The 18,942-nt window shown below is 41.2% G+C and overlaps 1 pseudogene; it reads right to left on the bottom strand.

Moving 5' to 3' along the window:
• Positions 1–348: 348 nt before the first annotated feature.
• On the bottom strand, positions 349–1,888 carry LOC121029733 (26S proteasome regulatory subunit 4-like; annotated as a pseudogene).
• Positions 1,889–18,942: the final 17,054 nt, after the last annotated feature.

The raw sequence follows: 18,942 nt of genomic DNA, 5'->3' as shown, positions 1-18,942 counted from the left end.
GGTATCTCTGCCCATAAGGATACTAATCCTTTCAGATCAGAGCCCCAACGTTAAGACCTCATTTGACTCTTAATTATTTCCTTACTCAAAATTCAGTCACGTGGAGTTTAGGCCTTGAACAAATTTTAGAGGGATACAAACATTCAGTATAACAGATAACTATTTCAATACCCCCACTTAACTTATTTTTCAGGTTAACTGGTCCTCTCCATCCTCTTTGTAAAAGGTGTACATTCTTATGGCCTGACAACTCGTGGCCTACTAGTATGCCCCACACTGCTATTTCCACATGTTGAATGGTCAGCTTCTTTTTTTTTTTTTTTTTTTTTTTTTTTTTTTTTTTTTGAGGAGGAGGAGCTCACTTTATTGGGGGGAGAGCACTGCACGTGGCCAACACATGAAGGCAGCCTGGCGGGCACCCTACACACCGCGCTCAAAAAGGGACACGGGAAGTTTTGCTAAGAAAGATCAACTGGAACATGGGTTCCTCTGGGTGGCTTTCCAGCCTCATCCCTCCGAGGAGTCAGGATGCTCCTGACCGTTTCTTTGAAGGCAGATGTGGTCACTACAAGTAGAGGCCCTCAAGGGTGCCTTCTTGTTTTTTATAAAGAACATTTTCTTTGGATTTTTTAAAGTCTTCATTTGTTACTTTCATTCTGTGTTCTCTCAAGGCCATCAGACCAGCTTCTGTACAGGTCGCCTTGATATCGGCCCCAGAGAGGTCATCTTTAGCCATGATCAAGTCGTCCAGGGTCACATCATCAGCCAGCATCATCCTGCTTGTGTGGATCTGAAAGATGCCCTTCTTAGTCTTTTCATCAGGCTGGGGGGGCACTCATTTTTCCTGTCAATGTGGCCTGGTCTGATAAGTGCTAGATCCAAAGTTTCTATTTGGTTTATGGCTATGATAACTTTCTGGTCACCCCTTGAATCAAATCCATCCAACTGGTTCAACAGTTGCAACATTGTTCGTTGAATTTCTCTTTCACCACTGGAATTTGAATCATATCTTTTTGTTCCAATGGCATCAATTTCATCAATAAACACGATGAATGGCCCATGTTCTTCTGCAACTCGAAACAACTCCCAAACGAGTTTGGGCCTATCACCTAGGTACTTCTGAATAAGTTCAGAGCCAACCACTCTTGGGAAAGTGGCTGAGGTTTGGTTTGCTACCGCTTTGGCCAATAAGGTTTTACCTGTGCCAGTTGGTCCATAGAGAATGACCCTTTTGGGGGCTTTATACCCATCTCTTCATAATATTCAGGATGAGTGAGAGGAAGCTCCACAGATTCCTTAATTTCCTGGATTTGGTTGTCCAACCCCCCAATATCAGCTTGGGTTTCCTGGGGGCCTTTTCTACTTTCATCACCATGACCAAGGGATCCGTGTCATCCATGAGCACCCCTATTATGGCATGTACCTTGTGGTTGAGCAGGACTGAACAGCCTGGCTCCAGCAGGTCCTTGTCTACAAAGGAAAGAATGCTGATGTAGTGTTCTGAGCCCACAGATGTGGACACGATGGTATGATTGTCATCAATGATCTCTTCCAACGTTCCTACCAACATTGGGGTCCCCCTCAGATCATCCACCTTTGATCTTTCCTCCTCTTGCTTTTCTTCTAAAGGCTTCATTTGTTCCTGATTTCCAATGAATTCTTCCTCCATGAGAAGATAGTCTTTAATTCTAACTTGAGTAATTTTAAGCGGCACCGAGTGCGAGGTGTCACCAGTGGCAGCTTGCTGGCAGCATCAGTCCCTTTGGTTGGTACTCTGTTTGGTACAGGAGGTTTGTAATTCTTTCTCTTGTCCTTGTCATCCTTCTTGACACCTTCAGGGCCATGACTACTACTCTGACTTTGACCCATCTTTCGTTGGCCGCTCAAACTGCCGCTACCGGAAATCAATGGTCAGCTTCTTAAGAGTAGTTCTGTTGATTCCCAAACTCATTCATACCTGTTGAACTTGTTATTGTAATTATAGAATTTGATTGGCAAGTGAATAAATATGCATGTGTAAAGAAAAAGTTATCATTTCTGTGAAAACAAAATTATGAATTCCAGGAAAGATTCAGTAGTTTTAAAAATTGTCGTGAAAGTACTTGACAAGACAATGATAAAGGATTAGAAAACAATAAAAATCCAGGATTTGCACCAAAAATTGTCTCAGAAGTGGCTTTAGTTCTCCTTCCACTTTCAAGAAGCTGAAATTGGATATTGTGACAAATGCATTACACACGTTTATGTAAACATGTGGTCATGGAATCCCTCACATCAGCAGATGCAAAGCATAGATTTCAGTAAGAGCTAACAGATCGTGTGCATTTACACATTTTATGATAAAATACAATGGTAAGGCATATTTTTTTATTTTGAACTGTCTTTAGCCACCAACCACTTTTCCTAATCACTCCAATAAAACTTCTCTTATACTGCTGAGCAGGGCTATATTGGGGCACAATTAGTACACTGTTGACTGACTTAGAATCTAAGCCACAGACAAAAGCCCAGCCTTCAGCACTGTCTGTCTTGTTTGCTTATCTCAGTAGCCAGCCACCAACATGTATAAATAGAGGAGGCATGTATAAGCACTATCAGAATGCTATTCTTTTCACCCATGCCATTGATTTCTAAAGCCAGAAGGCAATGAGGTGAATGCCCTGGCAGATACCACTCCACAGAACCCCGGGACAAATAATCCTAGGGAAAAATAATCTCCTCCAGGATACTGCCTTTTCCTTTAGCTGTAGTGATTGAAAGGACCTTAATTTCTTAATCTTTGCACTGGTAGTGCATCAAGGACAGCACAATTGTAAAAACCAACAGCCCTTTAGAGGTACATCCTACTTTTCATCCAACAAGTTCCTTTTTTTTTTTTCCTACAGATACTTTCCTTTGTCCTCACAGCCCTGCCATGGAGAAAATAGAAGCTAATTAATTATTTCATCTTCAAAAGAGACCTCACCCTCAATAGAACTCCATTGTTTACTTAGATTCTCTTATGAGTCTATCAGTTCCAGTCTTAACTTCCTCCACCAGCCCCACAGAGTCAGAAAATTCTCAGCGTGGTCAGGTTCACCAAGCCCTGCTTATGACCCTCCACGTGTTTGCTGCCTGTCCTCTCTCTTCAGAGACGATGTTAAACAGCTGTTGGAGAATTGCATTTCAGCCACCATCCCCTACTTCCATGCCATCCCAGCAGGACTCCCTGTTAATCCAAACAGGACAGAGGTTGTGAGAGTGGGGAGAGCCACTTCAGCTCAAATCTGACAGGGCAATGATTGCCTTGAACTGCTGGCTGGTAAAATATTTAGCTGACCGTGTTTCCAGACTTTTTTGTGTTATCAGCATCACAATGACAAATACATTAAGTTGACTAAAAGGGCTCTTTGAATTCTCACCAGAATGGGCAAGTTGTATGTAATAGGGAATGATATGAATTTATGTTCATTAAGATTAATCTCTGTGACTGGCTCCATTGGATGGTCTAAGTAAAAATGACATGGACTTACAGCAGGCATAATTAGAGGGAGAGGAAGACAGCACTGAGAACTTTCTAAACCAGTGTTTATGACAGCGGTAGAACAAAAGATTCTTGGAGCTGGGAGAAACACTGGCATCCACTTAGTCCAAGTGCTTATTTTACAGATTAAGAAATAGCCAACATGTTTCTCATCAGGAACACCATTGTCATTTGGGTGGGACAGTTCTTTGCTCTGAGGGACCATCCCACACATTGCAGGATGTTTAGCATCCCTGGCACCTGCCCACTAAATGTCAGTAGTCTCTACAGTCATTATGACAATCAAGTGCCTCCCACCACAGACTTCCCAATGTGCCTGAGGGGGTTGTGCCTCCCCCTGAAGAAAAACCTCTGAGCCAAATTGCTCATAAACAACCAGGAAACGTGTGCTGATGCAAATGATTCACTGATAACACTTCTTAAGATTTAATGTGTAGGAGAATCAATGAGAAATCTTGTTAAAAAGGCAGACCCTGATTCAATAGACTCTGTATTTTTAACCACGTCATAGGTGATGCCAAGACTATCAGTTCAGGGGCACCTGGGTGGCTCAGCCGCTTAAGCGTCCAACTTTGGCTCAGGTCATGATCTTGTGGTTCATGGGTTCGAGCCCCACATTGGGCTCTGTGCTGACAGCTAGCTCATAGCCTGGAGCCTGTCTTCGGATTCTGTGTCTCCCTGTCCCTCCCATGCTTTCTCCTTCTCTCTCTCTCTCTCTCTCTCTCTCTCTCTCTCTCTCTCTCAAAAATAAATAAACCATTTTAAAAATTTAAAAAAAAAAAAAGACTGTTTGTTCACATAGCCCACTTTTAGTAACAAGGAACCAGGGATCTAATTAAGAGGATGCCTAAACTGTCTTGGTGTCCTTACTAGTTCATTTCACACCCGGATTTGTGGCTAAGGAATGCCACAAAAGTGTACCTGCTGTTGGTATTGGCTTTTCGATCTGCTCTGGCTTTGCCTTGAGGACTCTGCTTTAATTTGTTCCTTCTCCTGGGTGACCTCATGGTAGATGGTCTTTGCCACTCTGCACAGCACCCTTCAGACTATCTTTTTGTTTCCAGAGCCCAACTTTATGTGAGAGCCTCTCTTTGAGTCTCAGCTGTTGCTCCAGGAAGCCCAAATGAGACCAAAAGCAAGGTCCCTGCTTGCTATGTGAGCTGGCAGAGGTGGACGGGGCCTGGGAGAGCCTGAGCTGTTACTTATCTTGGTGACAGAGCCAGCCAGGGCCAGTATTTCCTAACTCCCCGCTCAGAGATCCTCCACAGTGGCCTATGATCTTGTTTCCCTTGTATTCCTACCATTAAGCAAAACTATGTGTCACTCAGTACACCTGTTTAACTTACCAAGAAAATGCCACCCACTCTGCTTCAGTAAGAAGGTTTCTTATGGGTCAGCTTCCTGGTTGAAGCTCAATGTGGAGAAACACTCTTGCATCATGTAACATATGGCATACTGAAAAATAAGTTCCTGCAGGCACTGTTGTCATTTTTTTCCCCATTCCTGCCACTTGGAAATAGTTGGATCCATTTCCTGCAGTGATAAAGCAATAAGATATAAAGGAACTTAATTGTTATGTATAGAAAATCAGTTCCATATTTTTCACTCCCTTTTCTGGTTCCCTCCATGCCTTTTCAGCCAAAGAAAAAAACTAGAAGGCCATCCATGTGCGTGAGTAGGAACTTTATCAGGAGCAAGGAACTCTGTAACTCCAGAATGTCTGTGTGAGCCTGGGTTCCCCTGAAGGCAGATTAAGGTTTGTGTGGGTTTGTTTGAGAATGGAGATTCCATGGAGCCAGCAGGGCAGCAGGGAGAGTCAGACAATGTGAGGGGAAGCAAAACGAGGATACTTTGTCAAGTTGGCCACTGCTACCTGTGCTGGATGCTGCCTGGGCCATCTGAGAAGGCCTATAAGAACTCTCATCTAGAGGATGAAGGGAAGAAACATTTATCCATCACCTTCCACACCCCATTTGTCAAGGTTGGCCCACAGGTGTTGACGCCTCTGAATTTCCAGGTTGTGCAGGTATGAGTGCCCAGAGAGTTCCTGAAGGACCTCACTAAATCAGAACCAGACAAAATGTGTGAGGAGGTGCTGGGACAAGAGGTGGGGTTGAGTGAAATTTTCATTGATTTCTAAGAGGCAATAATCCTTGAGATGATGGAAGACATTTAGGACAGCCGTGGGAGTCCCAGGAATTGGAGACATCCCAGTTGAAATGTCTTCGGCTTTCCTAACATAAGCTTTTATCTTATGAGGGCTGTACTTTCTCAAAGTCATACTTCCAACCTGCATGCTGCAAACCTGATTTGTCACAGGAAGGGCCCAAATGAGGAGTCTTACAATTTTGCTCTTAGAGAATTACAGAGTCAGTGTAGACTACCTCCCAAGTGTTTCTCATACTCAACTTTGGGTACAGGAAGACTTGCCATAAAAATGGCTTTTTCAGACTGGATATGCACACGCAAAAAATCAGAAGAAAACATAGGAGAAAAGCTTCATGACATTCAATTTGGCAATGATATCTTGGTATGACGCCACACAGGCGGCAAAAGTAAAGATAGAAGAAAATATTTGTAAATCGTATATCTGATAAGGGCTTGATATCCAGAATCTCCTGCAAGTCAACAACAAAAACACCAACAACTCAATTTAAAAATGGGCTTGGGGGGCGGCTGGGTGGCGCAGTCGGTTAAGCGTCCGACTTCAGCCAGGTCACGATCTCGCGGTCCGTGAGTTCGAGCCCCGCGTCAGGCTCTGTGCTGATGGCTCAGAGCCTGGAGCCTGTTTCTGATTCTATGTCTCCCTCTCTCTCTGCCCCTCCCCCGTTCATGCTCTGTCTCTCTCTGTCCCAAAAATAAATAAACGTTGAAAAAAAAAATGGGCATAGGGCTTTCATAGATGATTCTCAAAAGATATACAAATGGACCATAAGCATATGCAAAGATGCTGATTGCAAATCCTTAAAAACATGCAAATCAAAACTTCAATGAAACACCACCTCACACCTGTCAAAATGACTGTGGTATTAGTTTGCTAGGGCTGCCATAACAAAATGCCACAACCTGGGTGGCTTAAACAGCAGAAACTTCTTTTCTCAGGTTCTGGAGGCTAGAATTCCCAAGGTATCGGGAGCTTTCTTCTAAGGCCTCTCTCCTTGGCGTGCAGGGAGCAGCCTTTTCACCGTGTCCTCACATAGCCTTTCCTCTGTGTGTACACATCCCCGGTTTCTCTCTGAATAGCCTAATCTCTTCTCTCTTTTTTTAATTTTTTAATGTTTATCGATTTTTGACAGAGAGAGAGGCAGCATGAGCAGGGCAGATGCAGAGAGAGAGACAGACAGACAGACAGACAGAATCCAAAGCAGGCTCCAGGCTCTGGGCTGTCAGCACAGAGCTCAACATGGGACTCGAAACCACGAACCATAAGATCATGACCTGAGCTGAAGTCAGACACTCAACCAACTGAGCCACCCAGGTGTCCGTCCCCCTAATCTCTTCTTATAAGGACACAAGTCAGATTGGATTAGGGCTAATCCTAATAGCCTCACTTTAATATAATTACCCCTTAAATGCCCCATCTATAAATATGGTCATGTTGGAACCTTAACATATGAATTTGGGGAGGACATGATTCAGTCCACAACAGGTGCTATTGGAAAAACAGAAGATAACAAGTGTTAGTGAGGATGTGGAAAAACTGGAACACTTGTATACAGTTGATGAAAATATAAAATGAAACAGCTTCTATGGAAGGCAGTGTGGCAATCTGCAAAAATTTTAGAATAGAATTACTTTATGATCAGGGCACCTGGGTGGCTCAGTTGGTTGGGCGTCCAACTTCGGTTCAGGTCATGATCTCACGTTTCATGAATTCAAGCTCCGAGTAGGGCTCTGTGCTGACAACTCAGACCCTGGAGCCTGCTTTGGATTTTGTATCTCCCTCTCTCTCTGCCCCTCCCCTGCTTGCACTCTGTCTCTTTCTCTCTCAAAAGTATAGATTTTTTGAAAATTAAAAAAAGAAAAAGAATTACTTTATGATCTAACAACTCCACTTCTGGGTATATACCCAAAAGAATTGAAAGCAGGATCATAAAGAGACATTTGTCCACACATGTTCATAGCAGCATTATTCACAGTAGCCAAAAGGTAAAAGCAACCCAGGTGTCATCGAGGGATGAACGAATAAAGAAAATGTGATATATACACACAATGGAATATTATTCAGTCTTGAAAAATATTGTTCAGAAAGAAATTCTGACACATGTTACAACACGGATGAACCTTGAGGACATTATGCTGGTCACAAAAAGACAGATACCGTATGATTCCACTTAAGTGAGGCAGTCAAATTCACAGAGACAGAAAGTAAAGTGTAATTACGGGGGCAGGTTGAGGGGGCAGGTTGAGGGGGCAGAGACTGAGGAGTGGTGTTTAATGAGTATAGAGTTTCAGTTCTCCACGTTGAAAGAGTTCTGGAGATTGGTCGCACAACAATGTGAATGTGAATGCACTTAACACTATTGAACTGTACACTGGTTAAGATGGTAAATCTTATGTATACTTTACTACAATTAAAAATAAAACAAAAAATAGCCATGGAAGTGATAGAGAAGGAAAGCCATCAGAAAATGGGTGAGTGGGCACACGGCTGGCTCAGTTGGTAGTTATGCAACTCCTGATCTCGGGGTTGTAAGTGCGAGTCCTACATCAAGTGTAGAGATTACTTAAAAATTAAAAAAAAAAAAAAAGATCTTTAGAAGAAGAAAGTGGGTGAGTAGCTAAATGAATGGATGAATGAGAATGAGCAAGTGGAAAATGATAAATCCTTACAAAACCGTTTCATTACTAAATGGAGATGTTTTAAACTACTAAATTTGCTGATACAAACATAGGTATTTCCTTTGTGGTTACCCAGAAATCTGCTGCAAGGCAGGAATGGACTCTAAATCTTGACCTCTTCCCCAGGTTTTGCTCAGTAGGCCATGCAGCATAATGCCTAGAATTAGACACTGAACTAGATGAGCAGTGACATAGAAGGATCTGTAGGGGCTCGGGGCTTCTTTAGCTATTGCTGCCCATTTACAGGATTCTCTTTGGGAACTATTGGCACAGGATTCTAAAGAGCTTTGTCCCACTGTACTTCAATCAGTAATGAGAACAGCATACAGATGTCAACTCGAAAGCTATTCAATCTGGAGATAGTTACACTGGTGGTAGCTGTTAATGCACTAAGTCATACCTCTAATGCTAGAATTATGTTGCCTAACAGCGATCATCTTTGACATTCACCAGAAACCAAAGTCATGCTTGCATAAGGCCATGAGGAAGTAGGAAATACAAAACCATTGCAAAATTGTTTTGCATTCAAAATAGACTGATTTTTCATTTGGATTTGGCTGATATTCATACCATCTGCCATTTGCCCATACCATGTTATGAACACACTATAATCTTCTCCAAGACATTAAGAGAGTATGGAATTCACTTTAATCGCATATACTAACTTTTATATTAATTTAATTAATTGAATTTTATAAATATGATCAGCAAGGGTTTTTCTTAATGATAAAGTTATTTTATAATGATCACAATAAACATTAGCATTTATGAAGAGTCTAAAAGAGATGACCAAGCTCAGAATGAAGGAAGAGAAATTTATTTAAATGACAAAAACTTGGGTTCCTACTACACTCTTATAGTTGATCTATGTTTTTTTGTTTGTTTGTTTGTTTTTTAACATTTATTTATTTATTTTTAATTTTTTTTAATGTTTATTTATTTTTGAGACAGAGAAGAGACAGAGCATGAACGGGGGAGGGTCAGAGAGAGGGAGACACAGAATCCGAAGCAGGCTCAGGCTCTGAGCTGTCAGCACAGTGCCCAACGCGGGGCTTGAACTCACAGACCGAGAGATAATGACCTGAGCCGAAGTTGGCCGCCCAACCGACTGAGCCACCCAGGCGCCCCAACATTTATTTATTTTTGAGAGACAGAGAGAGAACATGAACAGGGGAGAAGCAGAGAGAGAGGGAGTCATGGAATCCGAAACAGCTTCCGTGCTCTGAGCTGTCAGCACAGAGCCTGATGTGGGGCTCAAAACCCACGAACAACGAGATCATGACCTGAGCCAAAGTTGGACACTTAACCGACTGAGCCACCCAGGAGCCCCAGTGTTTTAAAGCAGTTATTCCCATTATTTTAAATATTCTTTAGCCATTTAGTGTCAAGAAAGATTAATCTCATTTAACAGAATAGAATGTTCATATAAAATGCAGAGGCACTTGGGTGACTCAGTTGGTTGAGGGTCTGACTCTTGATTTCAGCTCAGGTTATGATCCCAGGGTTGTGGGATTGAGTGCTGTGTTGGGCTCTGTGCCGGGTGGGGAGCCTGCTTGAGATTCTCTCTCCCTCTCTGCCCCTCTCCCTCACCCACATTCTCTCTCTGTCTCTCCCTCTCAAAAAAAAAATTTTTTTTAAGATTAAAAATAAATAAAATGCAGAACCCAGTTTTATCACCAGTCTATTTATTTATTTATTTATTTATTTATTTATGATCACTGTTTTTTTTTTTTTTAATTTTTTTTTTTAACGTTTATTTATTTTTTTGGGACAGAGAGAGACAGAGCATGAACGGGGGAGGGGCAGAGAGAGAGGGAGACACAGAATCAGAAATAGGCTCCAGGCTCTGAGCCATCAGCCCAGAGCCCGACGCGGGGCTCGAACTCACGGACCGCGAGATCGTGACCTGGCTGAAGTCGGACGCTTAACCGACTGCGCCACCCAGGCGCCCTCTGATCACTGGTTTTTAAGAGACACAAATAAATAGGATTGAGGATGTACAAATAACAGTAACTATAATGGAAGTGTCTAGAATAATTTTCTGTGATAAATGATTAATGAACCTAAGAACACTAACACAGAAAAAATCTGAGAGACAAGATATCCATTTTAAAATATTTTAAGAGTTGCTGGATGAAAGATAAGTTATATTTCCATATATATATTTCCATATATATATATGACCACTGGATAAAAAGAGTGGTGTATTACATATATTAATACCTTAGTTGATATAAAGCTAAAAGTTCCTATGGCCAGTAGGATTTTTAAGTTGCATACTAACATCTACAAAATGTGATTTTATGTTTTCAAAATCTATCATATTTTTTTAAATGTTTTATTCATTTTTGAGAGAGAGAGAGCATGAGCAGAGGAGGGGCAGAGAGAGAGGTGGGGAGTGAGAATCCAAAGCAGGCTCTGCCTTGACAGGCTGACAGGCTGTTAGCAGAGCCCAGTGTGGGGCTCAGACCCATGAACCATGATCATGACCTGAGCTGAAGTCCAATGCTCAACTAACGGAGCTACCCTGGCACCCCAAGTCTATCGGATTTTATCTCAAGTCTCCAATTGCAAGGGAAAAAGTCATTTTAGGGTAAACCAGGTCAGTTCAAGATTCCCCAGAAGGGGGGCACTTTTCCCTCACAGGCACACCAAGCCATGCAGCCCGGCACAGGGCTTAGACAGGGAGTCACACACTGGCCATGCAAAACTGCAAACCATATATGATAGCTGCTGGTGGAGCAGGGAAGCCAGGTGGGCAGAGTCTGGGGACACTTAGCCACACTGTCTTCTTCTCTAAGTCCCCCTCTTGCTTCTCTCAGTTCAGGGGATCGTTATGTATTCAGAGGATGGGAGGAGGCAGGGTAGGGAGGAATTGGGTCGCTTATTCATCCAGATCCTTCTTGAAGAATATGACATTTGGGAGTGTTGTTTTATTTGAAGTCCCTTCTTTTATTTGAGGCAATGGAAGCTCTAGACGGCATTGTAAGTGGCCAAAATGGGTAAGAGTCATGGGGTGAGAGGGATGAGAGGAGAATTCTTCACACGTGGCCACAGCGTTTTACGTTACTACTATTTACAAATGCTCAGTATTGCCAAACGTTGGGCACTTCACATTTAACCGTTATGGTAGATAAGTAGTTAAACATTTTAACTGCATGTTATAGATGATGAAAGTTAGGCTTGCAAGATTTACATCTCCAATAGCACTGTTTTAAAGAATAAAAACTGAGATCTGAAACTACAATTGATCCAAAGTGAGTTAATATTTTTTGTTCAACTATGTGCCAGCCACTGTTGTATATACCAGGAAATACATCAGCTTTAAACCACTACAACACTGCCTTAGAACACACTGCATTAGAGAATTGAAAATTCTTGCTCACCAGAGGCCTTTAGGCTAGACTAGAAGACCATGTTGCCAAGATAGTTTCTATTTCTATCTGTAGCAGTCATTTCAAATAAATACAATGTTAAGGCTTGAAGAAAATAATCATTTAATCCAACCACCCCCATGAATTAAAAAGCATAGTTTTACCTTCTAATTCCACAAAATGCTTATTAAACTTTGGGTGCCAGTAACATTTATGGAGCTGCAGTCATGCTGAGACTACAGCAGAAATTTGGTGTGGTCATACGGAGGCTGGGCTCAAAGCCAATGAGAAAGACACCTTTCCCAACGCACATCTCCAATATCTGAACAGTACTGACTGAATTCTAGAAGTGTTTGATCTGCTGCAGGACAATGTACAATCTCATTAAAAAGAAGAATTTATTGGAACATATGAGCAATGGGGATTAGGCATAAGCAAACCATGGCCAACTGCCTACTGGTTTTGACAGGTCCAGCCTGACACTCTTTGGGGATGTGCCATGAAAGGCTTGCTGCAATCACACAGTCCTTATGGATGGCACCATGAGCCATGGCTTAGATGGTCCATGGGAGCAATTCTGTGTGGAACTCTTCTGCTCCACCCTCCGATTCCCAGAAGTGAGCAACAGCTAAGAGTCACTGCATTTACTACCATTGATGCATAATAACACAGGAATGCTCCAGGAGATCATTACGGACACTTCTGCTCTCTGCCTTTATACCAGTCAGTGCACTGTTTTTATTATTAGCACATAGAGCACTGTTGACTTGAAAGCTTGGTATATGCTTTGAGCATTACAACACCATAAAACATAATGGCAAAGTCTCTCTCCCTTCCCTTATGGTATTTCTAAATGTGCCTGTGGGTACATTTGACATATAGCACATTTGCAAGACGTAACAACTACCATTCAATGTAACAAATAACATAGACAACTATATTTGCTTCATCTGCCCATTTGGCTAAAATGTTGCCACTTTGATTTCTGCTTTGTGCTCTTCAGATCCTAAAGTGATGTGTTAAATAGATGACTCCTAAAGGTACATCTTGAGCTTGAACCCTTTGCTGAATTCTAGATTCATATATGCAGTAGCTAATTGACACTTCCTTTTTTTTTTCAATTTTTCTTAAGTTTTATTTATTTATTTTGAGAGAGACAGAGACAGCATGAGCAGGGGAGGGGCATAGAGAGAGGGAGAGAAAGAGAATCCTAAGCAGGCTCTACACCATCAGCACAGAACCTGACATAGGGCTTGAACTCACAAAACCATGAGATCATGACCTGAGCCAAAACTGAGAGTTGGCCACTCAACTGACTGAGCCACCCAGACCTCATAACATTTCCTTTTAAAGTTAACTCTTGGGAGGGGTGCCTGGGTGGCTCAGTCAGCTAAGCCCCTGACTTCAGCTCAGGTCATGATCTCATCACTCTGTGAGTTTGAGCCCCACATCAGGCTCTCTGCTGACATTGCGGAACCTGCTTGGATTCCTGTCTCCTGCTCTCTCTGCTCCTCCCCTGCTTGTGCTTTCTCTCTCTCTCAAAAATAAATAAAAACATCAAAAAAAAAACATTTTTTAATAAAAAAAAAAGTTACTCTTGGGCGCCTGAGTGGCTCAGTCAGTTAAGCATCCAACTTTGGCTCAGGTCATGATCTCACGGTCAGGTCTGAGAGTCCCGGCCCCATGTCAGGCTCTGTGCCCACAGCTTGGTGTCTGGAGCCTGCTTTGGATTCTGTGTCTCCCTCTCTCTCTGCCTTTCCCCTGTTCATGCTCTGTCTCTTTCAAAAATAAATCAACATTAAAAAAATTTTTTTAAATAAATAGTTAACTCTTATCCACTTCCCCAAATCTATTTTCCCCAATATTTCCACCAAGTGATAAATCTAAGTGTCATCCTTGATTTCTCCTTTCCCTACATCTAATCTGTTCATAAATAATTTCCCCTTTCAAATATATCCTTAATCTGTTTGTGTCTTTTTGCTCTCTGCTGCTACCACTACACCAGCCTAGTACAAGCTACCATCACATAGTCTCCAGATTTTTCTAACATCTTCAAAATTGTTCTCCTCCTTCCACTCTTGCCCCTTACCATTCTTATTTTCACAACCAAAAGTACAAAGATGATAGATAGATAGATAGATAGATAGATATAATGTTCTCACTACCCTCTCACACTGGCCCACTCTCCCACTTAAAATCCTTCATGAGTTTCCATTTATACTTAGAATAAAATCCAAACTCCTTACCACTGCGTTTGAGGTCCTGTGTAACCTGGCTTTCCTTCTCCAGCCACATTTCAGACCACTCCCCACTCATTCATCATGCTCCACCTACTCCTTTCTGTTCTGTAAACTCGCCCAAACTATTTTCACAACAAGGCATTTGTACATGTGGCCTCTGTCCAGAATGCTCTTTCTCCACATCTTTGTATGACCTCAGGACCACTCAGGTCTCAATTTAAGTGCCTGTTCAGAGAAGTTCCCTGACCTCCATATCTAAAGCATGTCTCCCTCAGCTCATCACGCTCTATCACATTACCCTATTTGGAATATCTTATACCAATTTTCTATAAAATGTTACAACTAAAAGTATCTTTTTTTTTCTTATTTATTATCTGTCTCCCACTATTAAAATATGGAATCTCTGGGGCGCCTGGGTGGCGCAGTCGGTTAAGCGTCCGACTTCAGCCAGGTCACGATCTCGCGGTCCGTGAGTTCGAGCCCCGCGTCGGGCTCTGGGCTGATGGCTCAGAGCCTGGAGCCTGTTTCCGATTCTGTGTCTCCCTCTCTCTCTGCCCCTCCCCCATTCATGCTCTGTCTCTCTCTGTCCCAAAAATAAATAAATGTTGAAAAAAAAATTTTTTTTTTTAAAAATAAAATATGGAATCTCTGGGGTGCCTGGGTGGTTCTGTCGGTTAAGTGTCAGACTTCAGCTCAGGTCATGATCTCACAGCGCGTGAGTTCAAGCCCTCGTAGGGCTCTGTGCTGACAGCTCAGAGCCTGGAACCTGCTTTGGATTCTGTGTCTCCCTCTCTCTCAGTCCTTCTCCCACTCACTCTGTCTCTCTCTCTCTCAAAAATAAATATTAAAAACATAAATAAATCTAAAAAATATGAAATCCTTAAAGGTTTGTCTTATTCACCACTGTATCCTCAGTGCCTGGAACAGAGCCTAGTACATGGTAGGCACACAATGAATATTTGTTGAATGATTTGGCTTTTCCTTAGGGCACAAAGCATATTTCAAAGTAAGATACCTAGGTGGGTACAGAGTCTATTTGTTTACTTATGATAAGAGATGCAACCCAAAGATTCAGAGGTCTCCTAGTTTGCTTTTCTAGTAAACTCCTTTCTCAACCTTATTAATGTGAATTAAATTTCTGCCTCTTAGACATTAGTGATAATAGACATCGCAAGTTCATTGAATGTAACCTCTGCTTTTCACAAAAGGCATGACTGTGAACTAAGGTATTTTTAAAATAGTGAAAAATTAACACCTTTCATTTTATTCTTTGAGAACACTGGTGTCACGGGAGGAACTTTATATCCTTACAGTCACTGACAAAGACTCCTTGACTAAACTTTAGTCAGACTTCTCTACGTCCTGTTCCTAACTAGGCCTCAATTTTTCCCTCTAGAGAATTTGTAACTTTCAGTACAAATGACTTCATCTATCTCCCACACTAAGACTTGGACAAACACATAGTTTTATCAACTCAAATCTGTGTTCCTAGGATGAGGACCCCAACTCCCTCAAAATACTATGCCTGTGGGGCGCCTGGGTGGCGCAGTCGGTTAAGCGTCCGACTTCAGCCAGGTCACGATCTCGCGGTCCGTGAGTTTGAGCCCCGCGTTGGGCTCTGGGCTGATGGCTCAGAGCCTGGAGCCTGTTTCCGATTCTGTGTCTCCCTCTCTCTCTGCCCCTCGCCCGTTCATGCTCTGTCTCTCTCTGTCCCAAAAATAAATAAACGTTGAAAAAAAAAATTAAAAAAAAAATACTATGCCTGAGAAAACTCAACATTGCCTAAAGAATATATTGTTTGTTCCAGATGAAATCTGACTATAGGCCCCTGACCTCCCTTTTCTTGGAGCATTTACTTTAGAAAGCATACAATTGTAAATCCTTTCTCTTTTTTGAGACTGTATATTCTGTAATCCAAGAATGCCTTTCTTGAGGAGGTGGGACCATCCTTTTGAAATGTAAACATCAAGAAGGATAGGGCCCTCTGTCTCCTAGTCTCTGTGGGAGAATAGGAGCCTAACTTTGACCCCTGTTAGCAGATAAAGATGGTATCAACACATTGGTCAACCCTCCACACCATCTTGACACACACACACACACACACACACACACACACACACACACACAGTGTCCTTCAGTACTTTTAACACACCCAGAGCTTAAAAAGCCTATACTGCTCTCTCTCCCATACTGCCGTAGCTTGAGTAAAATCTGTCTTGCCACTTTTAACAAGAGTCCAGTGAACAGTTTCTTTTTAACATCATGAGCTAGCCAGTTATTATGTGTGGCATATTTGGCTCTATTTTCATATGGATAAATTGTTATAGATAGTGTACTACATTCAGCCAGCATTTTCAATTTAAGATGATGATATTCTTTAGAAATAATTCTTTTTTTTCCTAAGTTTTTGTTTTAATTTCAGTTAGTTAAGATACAGTGTAACATTAGTTTCAGGCATACAATATAGTGATTCAACACTTCCATACATCACCCAGTGCTTATCACAACAGGTGCACTCCTTAATCCCCATCACCTTTTTAACTCACCTTCCCTCTTGTAACCATCAGCTTGTTCTCTATAGTTAAGAGTCTGTTTCATGCTCTCTCTATATACATAGATAGATAGATCTATATCTATCTATATCTATATATGTAGATAGAGATAGAGAGATCTATCTATATATAGAGATCTATCTATCTATCCCTTTCACTTGTCTATTTTGTTTCTTAAATTCCAATATGAGTGAAATCATACAGTATTTGTATTTCTCTGACTAACTTATTTAGCTTAGCATTATACTTTCTAGCTCCATCCATGTTGTTGCAAATGGCAAGATTTCATTCTCTTTTATGGATGAGTAATATTCCATTGTATATATATGCCATTTCCCATTTCTTTATCCATTCATCAATCAATGGACACTTGGGCTGCTTCCATACCTTGACTATTGTGAATAATGCTGCTGTAAACATAGGGGTTCATGTATCCCTTTGAATTAGTGTTCTTACATTTTTTGGGTAAATACCCAGTAGTGCAACTGTGGGATCTTAAGGTAGTTCTATTTTTAACTTTTTGAGGAAACTCCATACTGTTTTCCAGAGTGGCTGCTCTAGTTTGCATTCCCAGCAACAGTTCTCCACACCCTCTCCAACACCTGTTGTTCTTGTATGCTTGATTTTAGCCATTCTGACAGGTGTGAGGTGATATCCCATTGTAGTTTTGATTTGTATTTCCACGAGGATGAGTGATGTTGAGCATCTTTTTTACTTATCTGTTGGCCATCTGTATGTCTTCTTTGGAGAAATGTCTATTCATGTCTTCTGCCCATTTTTAATTGGGTTATTTGGTTTCGGGATGTTGCATTTTGTAAGTTCTTTATGTATTTTGCCTACTGACCCTTTACTAGATATGTCATTTGCAAATATCTTCTCTCATTCCATAGACTGTCTTTTAGTTTTTTTGATTGTTTCCTTCATTGTGCAGAAGGTTTTTGTTTTGAAATAGTACCAAGAGTTCATTTTTTCTTTTGTTTCCTTTACCTCAAGAGACCTATCTAGAATGAAGTTACTATGGTTGATGTCAAAGAACTTACCGCCTGTGTTCTCTTCTAGGCTCAGAAATGCTTCTTAACCCTGTCTTCACTGTGACGGGAAATGGGTTCAGGGAAAGTCCTAGGGACAGATCTCTATCGAAAAAGAAAAGAAAATGGTAGAGCTATGCCCTGAAGTAATACCCAGACACCTACATCTCCAAGCCTTTCTTTATTATCTGAATTCAAGCCACCCTGAATTCCTTTTATTATCTCATTTGGGTCTCACAGTCTTGAATGACTGTGGGGACAAGTCCAGCAGACAATTGGATATTGGGCCTGGAGCTCAGAGGAGGGATCTGAGCTTGGGAAACATAGAGTTGAAGTAATCAACTTTCAGGTGTATGTTGAGTAGATAAGATTACCCACCAAGAATGGGTTAACTGAGAAGAAAGTTAAGGAAAAAACCTCCTAGGAAACACCAATGTGTTCAGGAAAGGTGGAAGACTTATTACCCAACTTTTTACATATCATGCCACATAGAGAAAATAGCATTTATATGGCACATTGCAGGCAAATTGTAAGAGATTTAAGGGTGCCTATATGGGCTTGGTGAAATTTTTTATTACTTTCTATATTCAGTTCCTAGAACTGCCCTAAAAAAGTACCACAGACTGGGTGGCTTGAAACAACAGAAATGTATTATCTCAGTTCTGGAGGGTTTAAGTCCAAAATCAAGATACTAGCAGAGCTGTGTTCTTTTTGAAATCTGTAAGGGAAGTCCTTCCTCTTCCTGGCTTCTTGTGGTTTGTCAACAATCTTTAGATTTCCTTGGCTTGAAATGTCTGCCTTTGTTATTATATGGCATTCTTCCTGTGAGTCTCTCTGTCTTCACGTGACCATCTTCTTGCAAGGACATCAGTCATATTGGATCAGGGTGTCCACCCTACTCCAGTATGACCTCATCTTAACTAATTATATCTGCAATGACCCAATTTCCCAATAAGATCACAATTTGAGGCACTGGTGGTAAGGACTTCAACATATCTTTGTTTGGGGGGGAACACAATTCAATCCATAATAATTTCGTATTATTCCACAACTATTACAAGAAAATGAAATAAAAAGTATGGGTGTTAATATTGAACTTATATAATATTTAAGCTGACTTTTTAATGCCAGATTTTATGTTTGTAATGAAATGGATAAACTTTCTAGTTATGTATAATCTTTTCAGATTACTTTTCTCTTGCAAATTGCTTTTAACGAAGCCACGGACAGCAGAATATGCAACATGACTCAGAACACAGCATGGAAGGGCCTAGATAAGAAAATAATTTTCCAGACACCTTGGGGAAAGAGGTGATCTGTATTTCTTTATAAACACTTATTTTATTTTATTTTATTTTATTTTATTTTATTTTATTTTATTTT

Source organism: Herpailurus yagouaroundi, unplaced genomic scaffold, assembly GCF_014898765.1.
Source record: "Herpailurus yagouaroundi ecotype Mexico unplaced genomic scaffold, PumYag 139, whole genome shotgun sequence".
Taxonomy (NCBI): domain Eukaryota; kingdom Metazoa; phylum Chordata; class Mammalia; order Carnivora; family Felidae; genus Herpailurus; species Herpailurus yagouaroundi.
Note: the sequence above shows the minus strand (reverse complement) of the source record. Positions and strands in the feature narration are given on the sequence as shown.